The following is a 25,132-nucleotide window of genomic DNA, read 5'->3' as shown; positions in this document are numbered from 1 at the left end:
ACCACCAGTGGCAGCAGCACTCCTCCTGCTCCAGCATGCCTCCCTCTCCCCACCTGCTCGTCCTCCGCCTCCTCCTCCCTGTTCTTTTCTCCATCTCTGCTGCTCTATGCATTCCAGCTTCAGCAGCCGGACCATCCCTCCTCCCCCACCACACCGCTTCAGCCAACCAGCACTGACAGGCAGGGCAGGGACCCGGAGGGACAAGCAGGAGGCACAGGACAGCAGCACACATCCACACTGGGAGCTGTGACACAGCACTGGAGCATTCCCACTAGCTGTCAGTCCAGGGTAGTCTGTCTTGATGCTCCACCGCAGAGGGAAGCAGTGACAAGACAGCCAGGTACCGCCCTACTCCGCTGTGTCTCCTTCATCCTTGTCTCTCACATCCTCATCCATCCCATTTTATGTATACCTATCCCTGCCCTCCTCACGGACCCGAGTATCTCTCCGGTATCATTGCCACATCAGTGATCCATATGATATGCGGACACATTTTTTCATCCTCGATCCTTCGCATGCCCTTCATGTCCTCTCTGTACTTCGTTCCTCTCTATGTATCCAATCGACTATCCCTCCATCCTGCCTCTGAGATCTTCACCTTCATCTTTCCTTCCTCTGTCCTTATTTTTCTTCTTCCTCCCTTCCTCTATCTTCCTTCCTCAGTCTCCCTCCCTTCTCTCCTTCCCATGGGACATTCCTGCACCAGGCAATTAACCCATTCGCCATTGCATGGGCCTTCGATGCTCCATTGGTCGTCTATGAATTTTCTACCTCTTCGTGTCTATGATGTCTGGCCAAAATGTTATTACCCAAAGCTTATGAGGATGCGTTGATGGATGACTGTCATTATTACAAGTGACGGACCATAAAATAGGCCTGTGTGGGTCATGTACTGACGCTGTAGGTGGGCAATTGTCTGCGTGTCTGTGCATGACACATTTTCTGATGATTTTTGCATGACTGTTTTTTAGCCTTTTTTAGGGTATCTTATTTATTTTATGTCTCTCTAGCACATTCTTATGTATAATATCTTCTACGTCCATAGCACAGTCTGGTAACAAAAGACTGATATTTTGTGTATAGGGTCTGAATCCAGCTTTGCTTATCATGTATGACAAGTAGGTTTATATGATATTTTATGCTATTTTATGTTTAAATCTGATATGTTTGCCTTTGTGTCTGTTGTGATGTCTCTGTGACGTAGCCTGTCGAACAGCTGATGATACCACCTTTTTTTTCTTGGTCCCCACCCGCCATTTTTTGCTGATCTCAGGCTGGTAACAATACGAAGCGGCGTCGTACCTGGGCCGACATTGTGGTGGGAATGAATATACACCGTGCATGGTTGGGTGGGCCAAGGTGGGGTAGTAACCACCCTGTAGGGGTATGACACTGCAAACTCTGGAGATCAGCCCGCCCATTGCGCTTGCTTCTCGTTCCTGGCAGATAGTGTTTACAGACAGCACGGGGAGAGGTTCCGGGAAGAATTATATGTGGATGTTTGGCAGAGCGATTATGGCTGGAAGCTTCGGTAGCAAGCTGTACAATGAATCACATTCTAACAAGGATGCAATACTCTGCTCCTGGATCCAGATGACTGCTGCAATCTCCTGCAATGTTTGCCAGTGATATCTATCACTGGTGAAATACTCTGCGGATATGACTGGGCCTGATAATTATTCAGTGATACAGCATGGATCAGTGGGAATACTATATGTAAAGTCAGACTTCGAAAACATAAACAAATATAAATGTAAAACCTTCTTAGGTAGAGACAAATAAAATAGATTTTTTTTATTTTTTATAAATTGATTCAAATTCAAATAAACCATAAAACGGCACAGGGAAATACTGTGATGACTGTGCCCTGGGCAGCAAATAATTTTAGTAGCCCTGATAGATAAGATAAAATAATTGGCCTACGATGCATATTTGAAGCATAAAGTCATAAAAGCTGCCCACTTGGGTAAAAGACTAAAAGACACTAAAGGCCCCCATTCACATTAGAGTAATGTCGGCCGAACCCTCCGATATTGACGAATTCGGCTGATGGTCTAATGCAGGGGTCTCAAACTCAGCTGGGTATATGGGCCGCACAAAAAATGTGAATTTGAAGGGCCGCATTCCTTGCAGGACAAGATGACATTTTTGGTGATGCCATATTTATTCTGCACACCTACTGATGATTTTTTGAACATTTTTTGCTTGTTTTTCTATTTTATTGTTTTAAATGGCATTCATCTTATGGATTATGGAATAGTTTCATAGCTTAGGTCATTACGGGTGCGGAGATAACAAAATGCATTTTTTTTGTTTAGTTTATACATAAAATAGCATTTTTAGTGTCAAAAAAATTTTCAGACTTTATTTTGAATTTTTTTTTACATTTTTACAAATTTTATTTCCTTCCGGGGTCCTCTAATTGGGTACAAACAGTAATCTTGTCTTAAAATTGGCACCACATAATAATTCTGACCAACATCTTATAGTAATGTCCCCATATTGTAGTAATATCCCCATCCTTGTCCCCATCTTCTAGTAATATCCCCATCTTGTAGTAATATTCTCATTTTATAGTAATGTGCCCATCCTGGTCCCCATCTTGTACTAATGACCCCATTGTGGTCCCCATCTTGTAGTAATGTCCCCATTGTGGTCCCCATCTTGTAGTAATGTCCCCATCCTGGTCCCCTTCTTGTAGTAATGTCCCCAACCTGGTCCCCATCTTATAGTAATTTCCCCAATACTACCGTAATCATCATGGGAGCTCCTATGCCTGCGGGCCGCATGAACAAGCATCAGGGACCGCATGCAGCCTCGGGCCACTGATTGAGACCCCTGGTCCAATGTGTATGGGGGGCAGTATGATGGTCAGGGGAAATGTCGATCGTGTATGTCCTATTTTCGACAGCCAATAACATTGTTCTCCCAGAAATAAGCTGACGGCAGACAGCTGGCAGCTTTCTCATAGAGAACACAGGAGCGATTGGCTGAGCAAGTGCCCCCTGTCTATGGGAGAGTCAGCTGGGATGGTTGTCAGCTGAATGATCGGTCGAAGCATCATTCAGCCAACAGCCATCTAATGTGTATGGCCAGTGCCAGGCAGCTGCTGCCAAAGCAGATACAACAAAAGGTGCATAAAAAGAGGCAAAAACAGACCTGAGAAAAATAGAAATTTGTCTCCATACAAGTCTGTAGTAAGACTACACCTAACACTAGATACAGTTTTCAGCTCTTGTATATGGGATAGAGTTGAACTGATGAAGGTGCAGAGAAGAGCCACCAAAGGAATTAGGAGATATTGGTGTCATTCAATTTGGAGCAAAACACAGCTTGTACAAATATATCAGTGGACATTACATGTTTCATTATATTTTATAGCTAGGCCTGGCATCCACTAAGGCTACAGATAAGAAGGTTTCACTTTCATCATATATGAAGATTCTTTACTGTAAGAGCAGAGAGAATATGAAACTTTCTTCCACCTGATGTCGGATAGGTAGTAGAGTTTTCTTGATAAATCTATTATCTCAAGTTTTATGTAATAGATTGTGCAATGTCTACATAGCAATTGGGATGTCGGTAGCACCGTTGATGCCAGTCTGTTCCACAGTGCAGCGTTTAGTTCAGGTTTATATATTATTGACTTTAAAGGTGTCCTTATGCATTAAATAGTAGTGGGTTGAACCTTATTTTGGAGGGGCTAGAAGACTATATAATGTGTCTTCTATTTATTGCATAGCTGCAGAATTCTTGGGAAAGAGGGATTGGGCATGTCAGATTTCAAGCTGCCCCATCTTTTTTTTTTTTTACATACAACTAATATACTTGTAGCTACATAGGTGTGAATCTTCATTTATTAGTAATGGTGTCAGGTCCCTCTTCCAGCTTGTTCTTGACACAGGAGATCTGGCTGTGTTTTTGTTTTCTTGGAGGACATCCCCTTTAATTTACACCTTGGCCTGTACATAGAGTCATCACAGGCTGTCAAAAATGGGATTTAGGCCATGGCCCCACTATCAGTATTCAGTCAGTATTTTTTCTCGGGAGTGGGAGCCAAAACCAGGAGTGGGTGATAAATGCAGAATTGGTGACTTGTTTATATCAGAGGTCCCCAACCGCCGGTCCGCGGACCAGGACCGGGCCGTTGGGGTTTTTCAGCCGGTCCGCGGCGCCGCTGACAGCTAGCTCCGCGGCCCTGCGCCTGGTCAGAGCTCGCTCTGTGTGGATTTATAATGTTTTCTGCCATAGCCGTGACAGCTCGCAGCTCCTGGCAGAGAACATTATGCAGGAGGGGGTGGGGCGTCGGGCGGGTCTTAGTGACGCAGCCCTCCACAGCACAGCATGGTACCTGTTGTACGTCACAGGGCGGGTCTTAGTGACGCGGCCCTCCACAGCACAGCATGGTGTGTTCCTGACGGGGTGGGGCGGCAGGCTCTCCTCACTGACACGCCCCCGGCAGAACATGTTATGTGGGGCGTGCTGGGGCAGCAGACTGGCTTCAGTGACGCGGCTCCCGGTACCGGTGTTCAGTGTGTAGCGCTGCTAAGCAGCAGCGCTGTATACACTGACGCTCAATGTACAATGCTGCTACTTAGCAGCGCTGTACACCGAGGTCCCGCCAGCATCCTTCCCATACAGCTCCACCCCTCCATAACCCCACCCCCATATGACCAAAGCCCCGCCCCCACCCCCACCGGGCCATGGAAAACTGGTCTTCCTTATAGCCGGTCCCTGGTGCAAAAAAGGTTGGGGACCTCTGGTTTATATTATACCTTTTCTCTGATTGTTCCCCACCTGGTTTTGGCTCCCAATCCTGAGAAAAAATACTGACCGAATACTGACCAAATGCTGATAGTGGGCCTGTGGCCATAAAAAAAGAGTAGGAAGAGGGATCAATTCTGGTAACTACCAAAGTTTCATCACTTTAATATTCTAATATTGTAGGATTAATCATATGTTATCATATGCTTGTTCACATGCTGCGTTTTTGCACTGTTTTTTTTCACAGGTTTTTCAGCGGTAAAAAACACTGCACTTTACAGTACCAGCAAAGTGGTCAGATTTCTAAAATCTCATGCAGATGCTGCTTATTTTATCCATGCAGATTTGAAACATCAAATAGTTTTTTCAAATCTGCAGAATGTCAACTCATTCCATAGATTGGGGCAGAAAAATCTGCTGCAAAAAAACAGAGCTTTGGCTGTAAAATATGAGCAATTTTGCAAAATTAGTGCATGCATTTTTTATTGCATTTTTTTCCCATTCATTTGAATGGGTGAAAAACGCTGAAAGAATTGACATAAATAAAAAAATAAAACACTTCAAATCTGCAAGGAAAAATAAATAGCATGTTCAGAAATCTCATTTACTGAATGCTTTTTTCCCCAAGCAAAAATGCACAGAAAAAATTAGACAAAAAACGCAACGAATGAACAAGTCATAAGACTAATTCACACGTAGCTTTTTATGTGTTTTTTTACTACATGAAAACATAAGCTGTGTGCAGAAAACCACAGCGCAGGTTATGTGTATTTTTTATATATTTTTTTACAGGTTATTTTGTATTTTTTTGTGTGTTTTTGGTATTTTAGTATTAAGCCATTTTGATCTCAATAAGTAAAAACTGCAGTAAAAACATTTAAAAAATCAACATGCTTTAAAAAAAAAAATGCACCGCAGGTAAAAAACGCAAGAATTATTTTTTTTACATGTAAATGAGATTTTAGAAGCTTATTTATTTTGCTGTTATAGCAACTTGCTGTGTTTTCTTTCTGCATGTAAGATAAATATCAAAACGCAATGTGTGAATAAGCCCTAACAGCACATCTCTTAATACAGTACTAGTTGGGAAACAGACATGGAAGATGAATATATCTGGGGGCGTATAATTTGGTTCTGTCATACTTTATCAAATGTGTCCTGAGCATAATTACCCCCTGCCCTTCATATATTTGTAGGGATACCTGTTGCCTGTTAAGCTTCCCATCTTTCCTATGTATTGGGAGATTATTTGATACATTTATTATTATGACACTTCTTGAATATAGACTTCATGGGATTTGTTTCCTTGTAACAAGTGGAGGTTTGTATAGTATTTATTATATTTTTATAAGTCTGCCGTTTTAGAAGGTAGACCATCACTTTTTGGATCATATCTACTCTGTGACATCCCTGCGCTGTCCCTGCAATGTGACAGCATTTGTGCAATATACCTGCAACCAGGGGCGAACAAAGACAGAAAAGGGCCCCTGTGCAAGAGCAATGTGTGGGCCCTGCACCAGTCCAGCTGTTCTGCTAATGACAGAAGCAGCTATGGAGGTGGTAGTGGCCCCCTTATCTCTCAGGCCCTATGATGCTACACAGGCTGCACTAATGATATGTCTGCCCTGCCTGCATGTGATATCATTATTGCATTTCCAATACTGTGATTACACAGCTGAAATATTAACCCTTCTTGCATGCTCTATCCATATACTGAAACTCACTGTATACTGTGCAGATTATCCCTGTACTGTGACATCACTGTGAGCACTATCCATATACTGTGACATCACTGTGAGCACTATCATATACTGTAACATCACTGTGAGCACTATCCATATACTGTGACATCACTGTGAGCACTATCCATATACTGTGACATCACTGTGAGCACTATCCATATACTGTGACATCACTGTGAGCACTATCCATATACTGTAACATCACTGTGAGCACTATCCATATACTGTGACATCACTGTGAGCACTATCCATATACTGTGGCATCACTGTGAGCACTATCCATATACTGTGACATCACTGTGAGCACTATCCATATACTGTGACATCACTGTGAGCACTATCCATATACTGTGACATCACTGTGAGCACTATCCATATACTGTGACATCACTGTGGGCACTATCCATATACTGTGACATCACTGTGGGCACTATCCATATACTGTGACATCACTGTGAGCACTATCCATATACAGTGACATCACTGTGAGCACTATCCATATACTGTGACATCACTGTGAGCACTATCCATATACTGTGACATCACTGTGAGCACTATCCATATACTGTAACATCACTGTGAGCACTATCCATATACTGTGACATCACTGTGAGCACTATCCATATACTGTGACATCACTGTGAGCACTATCCATATACTGTGACATGTATATATTGCCTCAATGTTATGACATCACTTTGTTCCTTACCCCTATACTATGACAGCATGCGCACATTATTCTATCATTGTGCCATCACTGTCTGCATTCCACAATTTGTGACATCACTGCAAGCATTATCCCTGTACTGTGACATCACTGTATGCATTACTCCTATACTGTGACATCATCCCCATACTGTGACATGAGTGCATTATCTAACTGTTATGACATCACTATGTACATTATCCATATATTGTGACATCAGCGTGCATTATCCCCATGCTGTCTGTGACAGGTGTATATTATCTGTTATGACATCACTGTGTAGATTATCCATATATTGTTGCATGACTGTATGCATGATCAGTATTCTGTGAAATGTGCACACTAGCCCACAATTGTGACATCACTGCGTGCATTATCCCTGTACTGTGACATCACTGTGTGCATTATCCCTGTACTGTGACATCACTGTGTGCATTATCTCCATACTGTGACATCACTGTGTGCATTATCTCCATACTGTGACATCACTATTTGCATTATCCCCATACTGTGACACCACTGTGTGCATTATCCCCATACTGTGACATTACTATATGCATTATCCCTGTACTGTGACAGCACTGTGTACATTATCCCCATACTGTGACATCACTGTGTGCATTATCCCCATACTGTTACATCACTGTGTGCATTATCCTCATACTGTGACATCACTGTGTGCATTATCTCCATACTGTGACATCACTATGTGCATTATCCCCATACTTTGACATCACTGTGTGCATTATCCCCATACTGTTACATCACTGTGTGCATTATCCTCATACTGTGACATCACTGTGTGCATTATCTCCATACTGTGACATCACTATGTGCATTATCCCCATACTTTGACATCACTGTGTTTATTATCCCTGTACTGTGACACCACTGTGTGTATTATCCCTGTACTGTGACACCACAGTGTGCATTATCCCCATACTGTGACTCCACTGTGTGCATTATCCCCATACTGTGACATCACTATATGCATTATCCCCGTACTGTGACATCACTGTGTGCATTATCCCCATACTGTGACATCACTGTGTGCATTATCTCCATACTGTGACATCACTGTGTGCAGTATCCCCATACTGTGACATCACTGTGTGCATTATCCCCATACTGTTACATCACTGTGTGCATTATCCCCATACTGTGACACCACTGTGTGCATTATCCCCATAATGTGACACCACTGTGTGCATTATCCCCATAATGTGACATGACTATATGTATTATCCCTACCACTGTGCATTATCCCCATAGTGTGACATGCCTATACGCATTATCCCTATACTGTGACCTCACTGTGTATATTATCCCTATACTGTGACATCACTGTGTAGATTATCCCACTATTGTGACATCACTATACACATTATTCCTATACTGTGAGTTCACTGTGTGTATTACCCCATGCTATGACATCACTGTGTACATTATCCCTGTATTGTGACATCACTGTGTACATTAACCCTATACTGTAACATCACGGTGTACATTATCCCTGTATTGTGACATCACTATACACATTATTCCTATACTGTGACATCACTGTGTACATTATATATTGTGACATCACAGTGTACATTATCCCTGTATTGTTACATCACTGTGTACATTAACCCTATACTGTAACATCACTGTGTACATTATCCCTGTATTGTGACATCACTATACACATTATTCCTATACTGTGACATCACTGTGTACATTATATATTGTGACATCACAGTGTACATTATCCCTGTACTGTGACATCACTGTGTGCATTATCTCCATACTGTGACATCACTGTGTGCATTATCTCCATACTGTGACATCACTATTTGCATTATCCCCATACTGTGACACCACTGTGTGCATTATCCCCATACTGTGACATTACTATATGCATTATCCCTGTACTGTGACAGCACTGTGTACATTATCCCCATACTGTGACACCACTGTGTGCATTATCCCCATACTGTGACATTACTATATGCATTATCCCTGTACTGTGACAGCACTGTGTACATTATCCCCATACTGTTACATCACTGTGTGCATTATCCCCATACTGTTACATCACTGTGTGCATTATCCTCATACTGTGACATCACTGTGTGCATTATCTCCATACTGTGACATCACTATGTGCATTATCCCCATACTTTGACATCACTGTGTGCATTATCCCCATACTGTTACATCACTGTGTGCATTATCCTCATACTGTGACATCACTGTGTGCATTATCTCCATAGTGTGACATCACTATGTGCATTATCCCCATTCTATGACATCACTGTGTTTATTATCCCTGTACTGTGACACCACTGTGTGTATTATTCCTGTACTGTGACACCACTGTGTGCATTATCTCCATACTGTGACTCCACTGTGTGCATTATCCCCATACTGTGAAATCACTATATGCATTATCCCCGTACTGTGACATCACTGTGTGCATTATCCCCATACTGTGACATCACTGTGTGCATTATCTTCATACTGTGTCATCACTGTGTGCATTATCCCCATACTGTGACATCACTGTGTGCATTATCCCCATACTGTTACATCACTGTGTGCATTATCCCCATACTGTGACACCACTGTGTGCATTATCCCCATAATGTGACATCACTGTATGCATTATCCCTACCACTGTGCATTATCCCCATAGTGTGACATGCCTATACGCATTATCCCTATACTGTGACATCACTGTGTAGATTATCCCACTATTGTGACATCACTATACACATTATTCCTATACTGTGAGATCACTGTGTGTATTACCCCATGCTATGACATCACTGTGTACATTATCCCTGTATTGTGACATCACTGTGTACATTAACCCTATACTGTAACATCACTGTGTACATTATCCCTGTATTGTGATATCACTGTGTACATTAACTCTATACTGTAACATCACTGTGTACATTATCCCTGTATTGTGACATCACTATACACATTATTCCTATACTGTGACATCACTGTGTACATTATATATTGTGACATCACAGTGTACATTATCCCTGTATTGTGACATCACTATACACATTATTCCTATACTGTGACATCACTGTGTACATAATATATTGTGACATCACGGTGTACATTATCCCTGTATTGTGACATCACGGTGTACATTATCCCTGTATTGTGACATCACGGTGTACATTATCCCTGTATTGTGACATCACGGTGTACATTATCCCTGTATTGTGACATCACGGTGTACATTATCCCTGTATTGTGACATCACTGTGCACATTGTATGTGGCCTTGTGTTCATTGTTCAGGTGCATTTGGGAAACTAAAATAATCATGATGTTAATGTCCTGGACTTGACTTTGATGGTGGTCATGGTGGAGAGTGAGGCCTTATTAAAGGTTATGTAGCAGCGCCACAGGATTTTTTCTTACACCCCTGATTCACTCTATTTTTCAGGACACCATTAGATAATGATGACATTTTGACAGTCGCATGTAATACAATGTATTTATCAAGTTGAAAGACACTTTTTTTTCAAGCTAGAAAAATAATGACAGCCTTATCTCCTTTATCTATTGAAGCCGTCCCCACCAAATTCTCTAATTCTTCAGTGACATTTAAAACGTACACGTAAAAATGGCTTCAATTTTATAAAAAAAACATTATTGATCCATGATTTTTTATGTATTATTAAACTTTACGTAAAAAAAGTGAGAAGGTGTAGCAAGAAGTGGCTTACATTAAAAAAGCGACTTTCTCATCTAATCAAGTAAATGAAGCAGTTGTGTTTACCCTCGAATCAGGTAAATGACTCAACTAAGCAATAAAAATGCAAAGTAATACACTTGGGCCACTGAGCACAAAGGCGGCATACAGGATGAATTACATAATGACTCACACATCAAAGAGACCTGCACGCAATGCGAGAGAAAGCAGGATGACCGATTGTTTGGGACATGGCACTTGTGAATTCAGGTGTAAATAAAGATGTTCATAGATGTGCTGCAAAAGGGGCAAATACAGCCCCAAATAGCCCATAAGGGTCTATAGGGACAATGTAACCATGTTCACCTTAATAAGGAAAATATGTGCAGCAGAAGCACCTGGAGGGGGGTGGTAGCCCAATACCACTCCTGTAACTGGAAGTAGTTATGGCCACTTCCGCTGCTGCCACCACCCCCTTCATGTTTTTGACATCACTGATGTACAGTATATCTCTTTACTGTATTTGAAGTCCACAGTATTTATCCAATTTTTCATATTGCATATGTTATAACACGTCTGAAGGATTATTAGTGAACTCATGTGTAGCCCACTGTCGTCATTTAAAGGGCATATGTCAGCAGGTTTTTGCTATGTACTGTAATCTAAGAACACCATAATGTAGGAGCAGAGACCCTGATTGCAGTGATGTGTCACTTACTGGGCTGGGTTTTGCAGTTTCAGTATAATCAGTGTTTTATTAGCAGGAGATTATCACTAGAGGACTAGTTATCTTGTGCCTACTAGTCCAACCACTCCCCCACCACTGATTAGCAGGTCTCTGTCACTATACATTGTACACAGAAAGTCATCCCCATACAGGTATTCCCATACAGGTATTCCCATACAGTTTTTGTCAGCATGAGTGAATGGGTCAGTAAATGAGTGACAATCATCTTGTATATAGCCAATTGGCAATTGTTAACAGGCCGACATCAGCCAGTCTAAATGGATCTTAAAAGGTCTCACTTTCAAGATTGGAGCTATGGGGATAACTTTCCAATCGTTGGGGGTCTGATCGGTGGGTATCTGACTGATTGCAAGAACTGGGAATCTTTAGAGCCGTTTTGAATGGCTGTGGTCAATTATGCGAACTGATGCTCCATTCATTCTTATGCGAAGACTATTTAATTAAGAATGAATGGAGTGGCAGTGCGCATAATTGACCACCGCTCCATTCACACGATTCTTGGGATTAGTGGGGTCCCAGTAGTCAAGCACCCAGCAATCTGGAAGTTATCCCTTATCCCATGGATTCGGAATTATTTCCAAATGTGAGAATACCCCTTTAATATCGAAGATCCTACCTTAAACTATTGCAACAATGTTAGGTTGAGCTCTACAGCTGGCGTAAAAAGCTCCCAGCAAATATAACAAAAATATTTTCCAGGCTGTATTTACCCAACAGATAGAGCCTCTATGGGGCGTACGTCGCCATTTCTTTTTATTAGCTGTTAAGAGAAGTGCAGCTGACGGTGCTTCCCTATAAAGAGGTTAACAACACAAAAGTATATGTGCAGTAAATGTCTATTTTTTCAATGCGACCCCATGAACAACTTATGCCACAGCATGTTCTATACCCTATGGTGGAAGGCTTAGACAGAGTCTGAACAGAGCCTTGGAAGCAAACAATTTCAGGCTGTTAGTATTTACAGTGTCATTTTACCACCGAAAATATTGCTACCAAGGTCACACAATTTTTCGGCACAGAATGCCCTGTAGTGTGGCACACATCACTCGGGGGCACTCACTGACTTGTTAGACATTAGCATCCAATGATCTTCAGGATGATCCATTGTACTGCTGGTTGTCTATAGAAATGAAATGGTTACATGTTTGATGTTAGACACCCATAGAGAATAATGTGGCTGGACCCAGTAAATATATACATTCTCAGACATACCAATAGGAAATCTAAATAGTGAGCCCCAATGGGGACAGTGATGATGATGATGTCTGTAAAGCGCCCAGAAAATTAATGTAAGAGAGTAAAATAAAATAAATAAAACATTCTTACTGTTTCTAATATGCATCCAAAAGTATCTAATATTGCAATGCAAGGTTATATTGCCACCACCTTGGATACATCCAAGATTAGTCTTTTTTTTTGCAGATAGCAGATTAATTTACTGCACCATGAATTTAATATTTCTATAATAATTTCTTATCTTCTAAATATCTATTAAAAATTATATTTTTTTTAGGCTGACTCCCCAGTTATGCATAAATGAATTTTCACTAAATATATTTTGTTCTGGTTAGCCAATAAAGGTATCATTCCCAGAATACTTTTGTCATCTTTGGGCATAAAAGTATTTACATTGATTTTTCTGGCTCACACGGTACCACAATATAATTAAATTTTTTATTGTCACTAAAAACCAAGAAATGATGGGGCGTTAGATCAATCCTATATTCATTATTGTATATTCATGTTGACATACTGTACCATTACCTGAAGCACAATGTCACTTTTTTCTATCTATACGTAGGGAGTCCCTTCAGATTTTATTTCCACTGGACAAGGACATTTGAGTCACTGCTAGCGGCTGAATTAAATGGACATCACCAGTCCCAAATGTTAATTGCTACATAACGTGCCGCCTGGTGTGCTGCTGGTGAGCGCTACGGTGACATCCGGCCTAGTGACGCATCTGAATGGTGTAATATGAGGCCCGCAGCTGCAGCTCTATTGATTATTTCATAGGGTTTAAGTTACTCCAGGTTACTCAGTAAACCCTGCCGTGTCCTTTCAAAGATCAAATCTAGACGGTTCCTTCTTGTAAATGGAAAGGGATCAATATGGCAAATAGACTGTATGTATGTAAAGTGTAAGGTCACCTCTGGTAAACCTACACATATAAATCAGGACACAACACTCTGCTATTTTATTCCTTTTTATTATTTGCCCCTTTTATTAGCGGAAGTCATATATAATTGATTGAGGCCTTGCTCCAGTGTGGTCCATTAAATTGACCCATTGTCCTGTAGCCCAGTGCTAAAGGCAGCATCATGATGTCCATGTGCACCAAGATAGTGATATCAAATAACGCCAATATAATCTATGGATTACCGCAATTAATTCTAATAACATAAAGGGTTAGACTTTGTTAAAGGGAACCTGTCATTCGATTCATGCTGCCCAAACTATGGGCAGATGAATAAGAGCCCTGGGTGCACAATTGCAGCCACATATATTTTGTGAAATGCTCCAGCATTTCAGGGCAAATAAAGTTACAAAATCCGGCTAGGGACCATAGGCAAATATGAGATAAGTCCAGCGCTGCCACTCCAGGTGATTGACAGGTCTCTTCAATATGTGTGCTTAGTGAGAGACCTGTCAATCACCTGGAGCAGCGAAGGGAGATGCATACTGGTGGCGGCGCCCGGCTAGTCTCAGCTCTGGCTGTGATCCCTAGCTGAATCTTCAATCTATACTTTCTTTTAAAAGCCGGAATGTTTCAAAGAATAATATAACTCGCTGCGATCATGCAGCCAGGCTCTGATTTATGCTGCCCTTGGATTGAGTAACATGAATCACATGGCAGGTTCCCTTTAAAGCGAACCTGGCACAAAGAAATTGCAATGCGATCTGCGGGCACCATGTTTTAGAGAAGGAAGAGGTGAGCAGAATTATATGTGATTTTTTGAGAAAATATTCAGTATAACCTGTGATTTATTAATTTATACCTCTGCTCTTTCTGGGATTTCTGGTCCAGTGGGCGGTCCTGTCAATGACTGACAGCTTTCTCTGTGTGCAGACTTGTATACAGATAGCTATCAGTTATTGATAGCCCCGCTCACTGACTCAAAAATGTCATAAAGAGCAGAGGATTAAATGATGAAAATACAGGTTATACCCAGTCTTTTCTCACAACTCTATACATCTGTCTGCTGCGCTCCCCTGCTTTATAACATGATGCCTGCAGATTATACTGCATTTTCATGGTGACAGGTTTCCTTTAAATACTTTAGAAAAATGTTATTCCAAGTTCCCTTCAAACCTGACTCCAAACTTTGCCAACTTCTGCCAGTGGAAAGCATAAATTGAAGGTGATTAACATGGGTGACTTTTCTGATTGTCCTGAATGAAAAACTACCCAGATATCTACCAATTCTGCCATACTGTTTTAGCCATGTCTTGCAGTAAAATTACATGCATCAAACTATGAAACTGGAATCGTGTTTTGCTTTGATGTTCGTCATGAATAACATTTAGCGAGCAACAATAACACGTATTCTTATATATGTTGTGTAGAGCACTATGCCTGTCATGTCCCATGACTTGGCAATCATACAGTATTGTATTGTATTGTTGCTGTTGTGTTGCTATGCATTAAGGTTTGCCTTTTAGAAGTTTGTTCTCACTCTCTCCCTGTCTGCCTCCTTAGCTCTGATGTCAGTAGCCCCCCTTCTTCTTCCTCTTTGTGAGTATGTCAGCCATCTTAAAACGGCACATGTCTAGCAGCTCTGCTTCAGAGTAGTCTTTTTCACCTACTGCGGCTGCTGCAGCTGCTGTAATTGTGCATAATACAACACTTCAGCTTGAAAATAAACCTTCTGGAATCTTCATACGTGCCTCTGCAGTCGAGTTCAGGCTATCTGATGAAATCTCTTTGTGTGAGTAAGGGTACATAGGGACAGCCATAGAAACGGTGGCTGAAGAGTCCTACACTCACAGCCTAGTTTTGGAGTCAGAAAGATAATGCCTGATTAATACCTCCTACAGTAGTAACCTTCATATATTGCTTTTTCTTGAATCCATCCTTCTAAAGTCTACTTCTGGTCTTTCAGGAGTATAGATATGACCCAGGCCTACATAGAATTAGTACCAATGGAGAAATAGGGAATGTGAGTCGGACTCGGCAGTTCTCTCTAAGTCAATTTGTAGTCAATGTCATAACTCCTGCTTGAAATCTAAAGCTGTCCATACACATGAGAACTGAGGAATCAATGTTCATTAGGCGGACAGATATCTATCCTGACTCCCTCATACACATCAGTGCTCGGTTAGGCAAATTTTTCAGGTCTTGCATATTTCTACTGAAGACAAAAGGATTGACTCTTGAAATTCCAATGAGCCGATCCTTCTGTCCCCCGACATAATCTTTCATGGTAGAGTCAAGAAGCTCCCATATACATCAGACAGTCTTCTGGCCCTGCAGAAATCGGCGGGTTTGCCTAACTTTTATCTAATATATATGGGGGCTTTAAGGGTGTTTTGAAGAGTGAGGTGAATAATATGTAGCGCCCCGAGGGTTTCGGTCTCTACAGGGGTATTGCACCTCTGCCAGAGGTGTGATATCCCACTCTCAGGTATGGATGGTGTGTGGACCAGGGCTCAGGTAGTTGCACACATTTCACTCCTCATTCAGGGGGGGGGGGGACAGCTCGATGGTGCTCCCATTAATATAAATGCAGGCACGAGTGACCTTGTTCCCTGCCTGGAGTGGGGAGGGGGGGAACCTAGTGATGTGGGAGCAGATAGGGGCTGGTTTCTGGGCATAGGTAGGAGCCCATTGGTTGCAGGTCACCTGGGCTCATACACAGAGAGGGAGGTATAAAAGGTGGCACCATCTTAGAACAGTGTTCAGTCGTTCAGAGAAGAAGTGCAGTCTGTGAGGAGAGGTGACAGGGGGCAGAGGCTCTGCAGGAGCTCTGCTCCAGGGCCAGGCCTAGAGTAGAGGCCAGGGCCTGAGAGAAGAGAAGAGAACAGAAAGGAAAGTAAGAAGGAACAGAACACCAGGAGAGGCCCAGAGACACGAAGGCAGAAGGAACCCTAAGGACCCAGGAGATTGCGGGTGACGTGTTGGCAGAACAGGGTACCGGATCCCAAGTTGGTGGAGGTGACTAATCCTTAGCCAAGAACCGGTGGTCGTGATCATTTACTGGTGCGACCCCTCACTACACCTACTAGGAAGGCACACCACATAGGGTCAGGGAAGTGGGCACCTAGCCCTCCCAGGAGAAGACCCGAGGCAGCTGGACAGGAGTAGTGTCACTGGTGGGGCACGGCTGACGAAAGGATAGAAGGGAGTCCTGTGCCACACTCCGGAATTACCTGGGGGTTGATCGAGCCCCCTGCCTGGTGGACGCAGCACGGCTCAGGCGGTCCTACCTGTGCACAAGTGACCTGGATGAGGGCTGTGAGTAAAGAACCTGAACAGCAACACCTTGTCTCTGTGCTTTCTCACCGCGTCAGCCCTACTAGTACTGGGACGCCCCGCACCACAACCACCATCATCACTCTACACTGCCCTGAGGCTAAACTCCTCCCGTGGGGAGTTATACTACACTCTGCTGCCCTCACAACATCAGCCTCAGAGGTCTGATCAGCAGCGGCGGATCTTATTGACCGCAATCCACGGGTCTCGTAGTCGGACTTTGCATTATACTGATACAGAGACTGCCACAACCTTGGTCTGAACACCTTGAGCCACGGGACCGGGTCTCCACTACTACTCCCAGCATTGCCCTGAAGTCCGGTCCCGGGTGCCCCACGGCCCAGGGGGCGCGTCAAATACATCAGATAAAATGAGCACAGATTGGAAAATGGCTGATTAAAACTCTCCTAGTTGAGTTGGTTACCCTCCTAGTTGTGCATAATTTAGTATATGAGACCATTGTAGACCATGTTCACAAGAACCAGGTTGACAATAATTTCGGAGTGATGAAATCTCACAACAATCTAAATCCAATATACATTATGTGAATATGGTCTCTGCATCATCGTTCACAGTCAACAACAGATTTTATGTTTTTATACCAGAAATTTGCAGCAGATATCCAAATGCTTTCTTGTCATGGATCTTGCTGTAAAATATGTGAACATAGCCGACATCTCATAGTTGTGGATTCTATCTACTGTATATCATAGTAAGTTCTATGACTGAGGTCTTCAGAAATCTACCATGTTGGATATCATCAGTCTCGAGTCATCATTCTATGTCCTATGTTCTCCGGTTACCTTGTCTGTGTTCTGCCGGCTGCACAGTGTATGTCGGTGTTGTTTACTTATGCTGTGTATACGGTATATCCACCTGCGCGTGTGACACACTGGCATCACTGTGTGAGATTGCAGAGCGTGCAGGCTATATTAGCTAAATCACATGTGTAACTTCAAATAGCTTTTCTCTATTCTATATGACTGGTAGACATCTTGCTCTGACCTCATCCACCATCCACTGCTCGTAGCTTTACTGTCCTACTGTGGCTTCATCAATAATTTATTGCTATGCTATACATGTAGATCATGTCACACGGTGTCATGAGGCTGTATTGCATCATGCCAATGTTAACCCTTACTTACTGTCTATCTTCGCTTTTGTGGTTGCCAGACACTCAAATTAACTATTAGGCCACGGCCCCACTATCAGTATTTGGTCAGTATTCGGTCAGTATTTTTTCTCAGGAGTGGGAGCCAAAACCAGGTGAGGAACAATCAGAGAAAAGGTATAATAGAAACAAGTCACCAATTCTTCATTTATCACCCACTCCTGGTTTTGGCTCCCACTCCTGAGAATAAATACTGACCAAATACTGATAGTGGGGCCGTGGTCTTAGATGTATGCTCTTTCTACAGACAACTGTGCGATGTGCACAATGACAGCATGCGGTCACTGAAACAAAGCATCATCATCCGTTTCTGGGACTGGGCTAGTCCCTGCACGATTTGCACAATAACAGCACACTTTCTCGCCAGCTCAGCACTAACGAGCCGGCAGCAGTATGCTGTGTCAGAATACCCAGCGTGCAGAGACCACCACAGCCCCCACAATTGACGTCACTGGTCTCTGCACGCCAGGTATTCTGACAAGGTGCTTTGTTGCCGGATTGTTACTGCTGAGGTGGTCGATAGAGAGAGCTGTCATTGTGCACATCGCGCAGGGACTAGCCCAGCCCCTGAAATGGATGCTACTGATGATGCTTCACTTTATTGACCACAACCTCTGCACCCTGATGATGCTTCAACTGACTATCCCACCATGCAATTTGATGCTCAAACGAAGCGTCATCAAAAAGGAAGTGGAAAAAAAAGAGAAAAGCAGTTGCATTTAGGGAATTTTTAATTCAAGTATATTAGGAATGTTAGAGTATACAGGGATGGAAAATTAATTTGAACTTCGTCACCATCCTCAGTTTAAGCCTCAGTTACACCATATTTTCACTGACCATGATTGCAGTTGATTGCCTGGTCTAGAATCTACCGCAGTCAGTCTATTTCACTGATACATAATGAAGTAAAATACAAACGTGTTGCAGTCAGAATACATTTATTATATCTTTGACATGAGTAGTATTAGGGAGAACTGTATTTTTTCCATTTAATATTTTAATTGATTTTTGCAAGGGACTTCTGGGCCCCCTCCCAGTCCTGAGAAAAAAGGGGTTTCCACACCAATATAGAGGTCGGCTACATTCACTCATCCGTTTCTGTTTTTACACTAGTCAAAAACGGATCCCATGTGTCATCCATTGTTTTCTCCATTCTGTTATTCATCCTTTTGTAAAAACTCATGTCTAACAATGGATCAGTTAAAAACGGATGGAAAGCTGATGTAAAATGTCTGTCTTCAGTTTTTCATCCGTTTTTGATGGACCCCCATAGACTTGAATAGCTGAGTCTGATCCGGAAAAACTGATGAGAATAGGGAATGCACTGAGTTTAACGGAATGGACACATGGACTGATTGAAAAAAGTGGATTTATGAATTGTTCCATTAAACTTTTTTGGATCTGTTTGCTGACCATTGTAAAAATGGATGTGTGAATGTAGATTTAGGCTGTCAGTGTCTCACAGTCCGTGTTTGGACTGTAACTTTCAGGCCAATCGTACGTCTCCTGACCTGAACTCGACAACCACATATTTTCCCATAAGACTGTAGAGTTCTGGTCAGGAGACCTGCAGTTGGTCTGGAAATTATCATTCATACAAGGACAGTGAGGAGTGAGACTATGGAGCTCGCTTGCAGAGGAAAAAATCATGGTGAATTTATTAGAGGTCTGGATGTCTTTCTTGAGTGTAATGCTACAACATATGGGCATTAGACTGCTGGAGATGGGTCGCTGATTTATTTTCATTACCATATTTGAAATCTTTAAAAGAAATCTTTCAGCAGGTTTTTTCTATGTAATCTGGGAGCAGCATAATGTAGGGACTGAGACCCTGATTCCAGTGATGTGTCACTTGCTGGTATAAATGCTGTCATTTTGCAACAATCACTGCTTTCTCTGCCACAGATATAGCAGTGGTCTGAATGCTGAGCTCGAAATATCCCCGCTCACCCCACTGATTGGCAGCTCTCTGTGTACACTGTACTTTGAAAGAAAGCTGGTGGGGGCAGATTTATACATAGGAATTGACAAGGAGGCACAAGACATCTAGTCCTGTAATGATAATCTCCTGCTGATAAAACACTAATTTTATTGAAATAACACACAACCTGTTAAGTTACACATCCCTGGAATCAGGCTCTCAGCCCCTACATCATGCTGCTCTCAAATTGCATAGCACAAAGCTGCTGAAATATTCCCTTAGGCTAATTTCTGCTTCATTTCTGCATCTCCTTGCCCAGAAAAACGCGTGCGGAATTTTACACGCGTTTTGCACATGCGGAATTGCCTTGCGTTTTTTAATGCATTGTAGATGGCAATTCCGCATGCGTAAACGCACAAATAATGGAAATGCTGCGGATTTTTGAGCGCATCAAAAACGCTGCAGAAAAATCCGCAGCATGGGCATTAAAAGTACGGAATTTCATGGGGGAAGGATTACCAAGCGTTTCCCAAGCGTTTACGCTGCAAAAATTCTGCAGCATAAACGCTTGAAAAACACATCGTGGGCACGGACCCTTAGGCTACGTGCCCACGTTGCGGATTACAAGCGTTTTTGGTGCGGAATTTCCGCAGCGTAAACGCTTGTGAAACGCTAGGTAATCCGCACCCCATGGTCCCCAAGGGGATTCCGCAAGTTCTATGCACATGCTGCGGATTTTTCCGCAGCGTTTATGCTGCGTTCAAAAATCCGCAGCATGTCAATTAATTTTGCATTTCCACAAGTGGAATTGCCTTTGTGCAATGCATTAAAAAACGCAAGGCAATTCCGCATGTGGAATTCGCGCGATAAACGCACGAAAAACGCGCGATAAACGCGTGCGGAATTCCGCACGCGTTTTTCCGGGAGAGGACTTGCAGAAATGAAGTAGAAATTTTCTGCTTCATTTCTGCATCGTGGTAATTTTTGGCTTTCCTGAAGATGATTGTCCTTTACCTTATGTGGATTTTGCCTTCCTTAAGATCAGAATTGCAGGATAACAAGTTGATTTACCCATAAATTAGTATGACCCACAACTTAGTAGGTACTCTACTATATACTGGGTGTATTTTACTGGTCTGCTAAAAATGTGACAAAAAATTGAGGATTTCCTTCTGCTTTGATTTTTTTCTTTATAGATAAAAATGTCACTACAAAGAAATAAGTGTGTACATCAATAATTACTATCAGGGATGGTCTCCTACATTGTTTGTATGTAGACCTTTTATAATTATGCACATATTGTCCTGCCTATTCACTCGCCTGATATATGGTTTATTCCAAGAGCTTAGTCCTATGAATGCATTTGTCTCTATATTCTGAATTGAGTACATAGCTGTTATCACTTAACTCCTCTTCCCACACGGTTTCTTAGTCTCTCGACTTCATCTTGCCTCCGCTTTGATTTGTGAGTCTTTGTCATACTTGTTACTCATGGTCTATGTCTCGTAATGATTGCAGATCGATTTGTCTGTGCTGCTGTATTGGAAAAGCTGACAGCTTTGTGGAGCCATTTTATTTCATTGTAGAAGGTGCTGACTGATGTCTTTTGTGTGCGTGACGTATACAATCCCTAGATGAGCATTTATTATAAAACATGACGCATCCGCCTTCTGCAACACTGCAGTAGTCAGGTCTTGTTCTTAACAAAAGAGACTAAAACGAGTAAATGGAAAGAATGAAACGGATCTTCTTTATTGCTTGACAAAATATAGAGTTCTGTGAGTCTAGGTCCATTACAAAGATTCTGATGTTATGGTATAATGATATAAATATATATACAATATTGATAAATACCCACTACTATCATGCTAAAAAAGGTTCCTCCTTTATTCTTTAAGGAAAGAATTCTCTTCCTCGTCTGACCTCATCTCTGAAGTACTGAGATGTAGATTACAATTATATCAGACACATTGGTTGATATGGACGCTCATTTGTCAGATCGATAGGCAACATGTCACACTGATCTAGCTGATCAGGAACATAGTAAAACTATGCATAAAAATCTGCACTTGAGCAAAGTGGCAAATGATTGGCTGTAATCTGTAACGTCGGTGTTCCTGCATGGTTCTGACGCGCCCCCTGGGCCATATTCTTTAGGGGGAATATCCGGAGCCGGATCAGATGGGAGTTGTAGTCTTCCGAGTGGCTGTGACCCGGTCCGTGCCCAGGGTGTCAAACTCAGTTGTATGTGGCAGTCCTACAGATGTTAATAAGTTCTTAATGTCGACTACGCCACCCGTTGTATTGCGGTCACTACGGCCGCCGCTGCAGCAGGGTCCGCTGAGGCTGATGGTGTAGGTGCAGCTTTGGTGATATAACCCCCAACGGGTGGGGTATAGCCTCAGGGGGATCAGGTGCAGAGGATGGGGGTTGTGGTGATGCAGTGTAGACGGCAATCAGAGACAGAGTCGGGTTATGCAGTTTAGGATGTTTACTCACTGCTGATGTTCCGGTCACTCCAGCTTCGAGTGACCTCCCGAGCCGTGCTGCGTCCACCAGGTTCTGGATCCAGCCAACCCCCAAATAAGTCCGGAGCGTGACCCTGAGCTCTCCTTCTGTCCTTTCTCTGGCCGTCCCCACTATTGATCCACCCAGGTCCAGCTCCCTCGGGCCTTCTGTTGGGAGACCCTTGGCCTTGGGTTCCCTGACCCTCCACGTGGTATGCCTTCGTGGTGGATGTGGTGGGTGGCCGTGGCAGACGCTGCCCACGGCCTCCGGTCTCTGGCTGGGGTGTGTTTTTGCCCCCACCAGCTTGGGTTCCGGTACCCTGCTGCCGACTCTTCACCCGGGGATTTAATTTGGGTTCTTAGAGTCCTCTTCTTCTGTTTCCCCCTCTGGGTCTCTCTTTCTCCACTCTCACTCTGGGTCTCTCTTCTCCTCTGCTCGCTGACTTTCTCTCTGCAACTGACCCTGTTCTTAGTTGGTGCCCACCTTATATATCCCTCTATGTGTGAGCTCAGGTGTCCAGCACCCAATGAGCTCCTACCTTTACCCAGGCTGCTCCCCCTATCTGCCCCTACACTACTTGGGATGTACCACCCCCCTCCCACTCCAGCCAGGAACAGACTCGGTCGTACCTGCACATTTCTAAGTGGGAGTACCGTCGGTCTGCTCCTCGGAAATGGGATGTATGTAGTGCATGCAGCCTACCGAGCTCAGTTCCACACTCCATCCTTACCCGGGAGTGGAATATCACACCTCTGGGTTGAGGTGCAATACCCCTGTAGCAGCCGAATCCTCAGGGTGCTACATTCCCCCCTGGTAAATCACAGCACGTCCTCGGGCTGTAAGACATAAATAACACCAAAACATACAAATTTTTGCATAAACATATAAAACATATAAAACATATAAAACATTATATATATATAAAACATTCTCGTCGCCTCTGGCTCCTCCTCCGGTCACTGTGCAACGTGTGACCGGGTAAAGTGCGACAGTCTCTCTGGAAAACTGGTTTTCCTATAAAACCGGTAGGGGGCGCTTTAGGACGCGCAACTATATACAGGGACTATGGCCGCTCTCAGTCCTCGGCCAGGTATTGGGGAGGAATGACCGCTCTCAGTCCTCGGTCAGTGGGATTAAGGGTAAATGGGTGAACAGTTCACATCAGCTGGTCCCAACGGGGACTATATTTGCAGTAACAGTTTCTTTGTACCCCGGTCGGGTAACTATTTACAGCACCTGCTCCGCTGTACTTAACGACGTCTTCCTCCTGCTCTTTCTTTGGGGATCTTAGCTTCAGACCCGTCCGGTCCTCTTGCTCTTCCTCCTCACATCGCAGCTCCTCTTCTGTCAGGCGATGCACATGGAGGGCGTAAGGTCCTTTGGCACACTTGTGCCGGGTAAAGGTGACCTCGTCCCCGATGTAAAGGTCACGACCTCTGTGCCCCTCCGGCAGATGGGACTCCACGTCTCTGCGCGTGACAAAGACGTCGCCGGGGGTGTTGTGGTCTCGGATGAAGCCCCACCCGTGCTGCATGTTGAACTTGATTACAGTCCCGGTGGTGCAGGGACTGTGCGCTGCACGGGGGTCCCTCCTGGTCCGGCTCTTCTGCTCGGCGCTCCTTATTTGGGCCTGTTGTTCCCGGACCCGCCTCTCTCTCCGCTCCCTCGCAAACTCCTCGAGCTGCTGTCGGCAGCACTCAGCACGCTCCGCTGCAGCTGCCCGGGTTTCTTGAGTGAACCCCATTAGATCTTCTCCGGTGGGGTCCCACTCAAATTGGGTCTCTTCAAGCGGGGGCGAGATCCTTATCACGGGCTTCGGAGCCGGAATCAGGGGTGCACACATGGCCCCAACCCTCCTCTGGTGCTCCAGTCCATAATATTCCTGGGGCCAGATGAAAGGCTGCCCGTCCGGCCACGTGTGCTGGGCAAACAAGTCCTCTCCCAGACGCGGCACCCTTGGTTTTACGGGCGCAGGCGCGGTGGTGGTGGCGCCCGGGTTACCCAGGCCTTGCGGCCAGGCCTGGGGCACCTGGAAGGTGAAGGGCACCGTTAGGACGGCGGCGCCCTGGGCTACCTGGCCTTGCGGCCAGGCCGGAGGCTCTGCGGAGGTAGGGGGCGCTGTTGGTGATGCGACGCCCGGGAATTCTAGGCCCTGCGACCAGGCTGGTGTTGCTTCCTGTTTTGCCACGCTCGGGGTCGTTGCGCATGGCGTCACAGGGGTCGCGGCGGCGGCTTCCGGTTGGGGCCTAGTCTGCGTCGGTGACATGGCGTTTTCGGGCACAGCAGGGGGACTTTCGGGCTCTGCGACGGGGAGCTGGGGCAGGTAAGCGGTTTCCCGGTTTCGGGTATAGACGTCCCCTTTACCTGCCTCCATGCGTTCGGCTCCCTTCTCGGCGC

General features: G+C 43.9%; 2 protein-coding genes across 11 annotated transcripts in view; one reads left to right on the top strand and one right to left on the bottom strand.

Annotated features, from left to right (window-relative positions):
* Positions 1–25,132, bottom strand: part of LOC141259066 (allantoinase, mitochondrial-like) — a 202,745-nt gene that overhangs the window by 78,218 nt on the left and 99,395 nt on the right. The window lies entirely within an intron of this gene.
* Positions 39–25,132, top strand: part of KIF1A (kinesin family member 1A) — a 229,126-nt gene continuing 204,032 nt past the window's right edge. For 3 of the 7 annotated variants that reach the window (XM_073674517.1, XM_073674516.1, XM_073674515.1), the window contains exon 1: positions 41–340. The gene's annotated coding sequence lies outside the window, so the exon portion shown is untranslated. Of the gene's footprint in view, positions 341–25,132 lie in introns of all 7 variants that reach the window. The other 4 variants (XM_073674513.1, XM_073674511.1, XM_073674514.1 and 1 more) reach the window with 2 other exon arrangements.

The sequence above is a fragment of the Phyllobates terribilis genome, unplaced genomic scaffold (genome assembly GCF_046119375.1).
Source record: "Phyllobates terribilis strain yellow unplaced genomic scaffold, ASM4611937v1 Scaffold_3__8_contigs__length_932513732, whole genome shotgun sequence".
Lineage (NCBI taxonomy): Eukaryota > Metazoa > Chordata > Amphibia > Anura > Dendrobatidae > Phyllobates > Phyllobates terribilis.
The sequence above is the reverse complement of the archived record's forward strand: the minus strand, read 5'-3'. Positions and strand labels throughout refer to the sequence as shown.